We start from the raw sequence: 3883 nt of genomic DNA, 5'->3' as shown, positions 1-3883 counted from the left end.
TCACAGTCTTCTAAGTATAGTCTTCAGATCCTTATTCCTGGGGCTGAACATGATGGAGTTAAAGAAAGGATAATAGCGCTATAAGGAACTGCTATGAGCCATCTCCCACTGATGCCTCTAGCTTGAGATAAACATAAAATGCAAAACCAAAGCAGATTATGACCACAGTGATATGGGAGGCTTAGGTGGAAAATGCTTTTTGCTTATTCTCAGCTGAAGGTATCTTGAGGACAGAAAAAAAGGATGAACACTTTAAGGCAAGAGGATGAGAAATAATGTACCTAGCAAATGTAACACTGACATCAGCCTAGAAGATAAGTAAGATTGTACCCACCAACCATAGCATGGACATTAGCGTTAGAGTGAATCCTGTGTGGTCACTGTCTATACAACACAGGCTGACAATTGCCCTCATGTTGTAGAAGTGTCTAATGAGGTTAGGTATGAAGAAAGACACCTGATTACTAGTGCAAGTTGTATAAAAGAAACCAAATAACCTCTAGCCTAAATGCAGGCCACAAATCATCTACATGCAATATTGGCCATCAGAAGAGGATACATGAGTGGGTTGCAGATGGCCAGGAAGTAGTCACTCCACATCAAGGTGAGGATGGCACAGTTTGTTCCACCAAGACCCTGTAATTGTCAAGCAGATCCACCAGCATCTTGAGGATGATAGGGTGTGGCAGGTCTCAGAGAAGAGAGTGCACAGAGGTACATATGGGCATGCTGAGATCTGTCTACCCAAGTCACACCCATCATGGCCAGTTTGCCTGCAAGAATGAGCATATAGAGGCATGGGAAGACTACAAAGAGGAAGGTGTGTACATGGGGCAAAGCAGAGAAGCCTGTGAGAATGAATTCCTTCAGGATTGTTTGGTTGATGGTCATTGCTTGGATTCCTGAAATTCCTGAAAGAAAAAATGAACCATCAATTCCCCTTATTCTTTAATTTATCCAAATGATATGCACGGTGTGAATAAGACAGATTATAAGATTACAACATAAACTCAATTTTCCATTTTTTTAGCAAAACTCACCCATATAAGTAGATGATGTGATTTCCTAATCATACATTCATTCATATCTTTAGGAACTCATAATTAATGATATGATTATGTCCTGAGGGACCGTTCTCGACTATTTAAAATATTTTATTGGCTGGTAATTTAATATTGCTGAAATATTCCAATTTATATTCAGACAAAAGAGACTCAGAGGCATTAGCTAGCTACATTTGGAGAAGACTCTCAGCACTCAAGTAGGCTGAGGAGTTTGCAGCCTGAGGAAATTACTCAGTGGATACCACATTTGCTGAACAAGCATGGGGCTTGTAGTTCAAAATTCAGCACCAAAATGAAAGCTGGGAGAGCCTATATGCCGGCACAGAAGATGCAGAGACAGAATACTTGCGGCAACTGGCCATCCAAGATAGTTGGAACTGTCAGTCTCTGACTCCATCAGATACCCTGCCTCAGTGAATGAGGTAGAGAATGATTAGAGAAAACACTCAATGTCATGAGTGTACATACTCATGCTCACCCATACATATACGTCAAAACACATACTCACACATACACATGAAAATCATAATATAGAATAACAAACATGCTGAAGGATAAAAGAACAGAGTTAGATCTAATAGAGACACTCTTAAATAATAAATAGCTTGTAAACATTTACAAAGTAAAGACAGTGATTTCTGAGTAGTGTTAAGACAGCAAGTGTGCAATGACTTGCAGCTGTTGGAGAAAGCTGAAGTCATGTTTTCTTCTTAAAGAAGACATCTAGGACCTAAATCATTAAATAAAAACCTTAAACATTGCTTTGGTTTTTGATACTCTGAGAGGAGGGAAGCATGGATGGTAAATGCATTCAATTTGAAAATAGTTAACAAAATAGCAACCATGTTTGCAGCAGAGTGCAGGGAACCATATGAAAGAAGGGGAGTTAGTAAGACCTGGAGAGGACAGGAGCTCCACAAGGACCAAATATATCTGGGTCCAGGGGTCTTTTCTGAGAAGACTGTTTCTCCAACCAAGGACTCTGAATGGATATAACCTAGAACCCCTGCCCAGATATAGCCCATCGCAGCTCAGTATCCAAGTGGGTTCCCTAGTTAGGGGAACAGGAACTGTCTCAGACATGAACTCAGTGGCTGGCTCTTTGACTCCCCCCCCGATAGGAGGAGCAACATTGCTAGGCCACAGAAGGGGACAATGTAGCCAGACCTGAAGAGACCTGATAAGCTAGGATCAGATGGAAGGGGAGGAGGACCTCCCCCATCAGTGGACTTAGAGAAGGGCAGGAAGGAGATGAGGGAGGGAGGATGGGATTGGTAGGGAATGAGGTAGCAGACTACAGTTGGGATACAAAGTAAATAAACTGTAATTAATATAAAAATAATAAATAAATATAAAAAGAAAAAATAGAAAGTATGGCTATAACAGATCATTTTCCAGACCATGCAGAAAACATCTTCAATTAAAGCTTTCTATTCTATGGGTTTGAAAAAGAAATAGTTATCACATAACAGCTCAGCCTTAAATGGGATTTACATATTTACTGTTGCCCTACCATCGAGGCTCTGGATACAATAGAAAAGAAGAGGCAGAAAAATGCAAGAACTCGATGATGGCAAAAAATCTGTGAATTAGTTCCTTATGGACATTATATGGTGACTATAATCATGATCTTACACCTGCACATGGTCAAGCCAGCCCAAATCCAAGCATAGACAGAGCTGATGGGCCCCAGACCTGATTACATTCTCATTATCTATTGGCAGTGAATAGTTTCTGAAGGAAGGAAAAATCCGCCTTTATTGACTGATTGGCCACAGGTAGGTCTCTCATACTCCAGTGAGAACACCCACGGACTATGGGCAGATCTAACTGGATTTAGTGGACTTTTAAAAATCAAAGATGGGACGCAGTGTTGGGAATCTATGTGTGGGGAGTTGGAATGTAGAAATGGGGGTGGTAGAGTTTCTGTCCCCTCCAAGTCTTTTCAACTGATCCCTGGGGGCCCTGTAGAGAATGATACCCCAACCAAGGACAATACATGAAGAAGGCCTAAAACTCTGGCTCAGATGTATCCGATAGGCTAAGTCCACTACTGGGGTCCCTAGTAAGGGGAGCAGGGATTTCTCAGGCATGAACTTGGTGGCAGGCTCTCTGATCATCTCCCCCTGAGTAGCGGGGGGGGGCAGCCTTACCAGGTCACAGAGGAGGATAATACAACCAGTCCTGATGAGACCTGATAAGCTATGGTCAAATAGAAGGGGTGGAGGACCATCTCTATCAGTGCACTAGGGGAGGGGCATAGGGGGAAGAAGAGGGAGGGGGAGAGTAGGATTGGGAGAAGAGGGTGGGAGCAACAGCCGAGATATACATTGAATAAACTGTAATAAGTGATAGTGATAAAAAAGAAAAATAAAAAGAAAGGTGGATAGAAACATTATACTTTATTGAATTCATATATGCATTTTTTTTCAAAACACAAGAAAAGAATTTTAAAAGAATACCCCAGGATTCTCAGGATAATAATGTTTAGAACATGTGGTGACAATGACAGAACCAATATGTTAAGCCTAATTCAGGAAGCAATAAGATTGTGCTCATTTCCCAAATGCTCAGATCATCATTAAAAAAAGAGACAAATGCTGTGGAAATCACTGTGCCAATTCTTCAGTAACTCTGATTTCTTTAATCTCATCCTTTCCTGACTTCCACCCATGATACCTGCCTTTATAATTAAAATATTCGATTTTCTACTATACAGAGTTACTGTTTCTGTCTCAGAAGTCAACATATTTGATAAGTAGCATTTATGGAGTCTACATTTCCCCTAATTCTTTCAAATGTTTATTGATTTTTCATTT

General features: G+C 40.8%; 1 pseudogene; it reads right to left on the bottom strand.

Moving 5' to 3' along the window:
• On the bottom strand, positions 1-891 carry LOC132646547 (olfactory receptor 10X1-like; annotated as a pseudogene).
• Between the last annotated feature and the right edge of the window lie 2992 nt (positions 892-3883).

This window comes from Meriones unguiculatus, chromosome 11 (assembly GCF_030254825.1).
Source record: "Meriones unguiculatus strain TT.TT164.6M chromosome 11, Bangor_MerUng_6.1, whole genome shotgun sequence".
Lineage (NCBI taxonomy): Eukaryota > Metazoa > Chordata > Mammalia > Rodentia > Muridae > Meriones > Meriones unguiculatus.
Note: the sequence above shows the minus strand (reverse complement) of the source record. Positions and strands in the feature narration are given on the sequence as shown.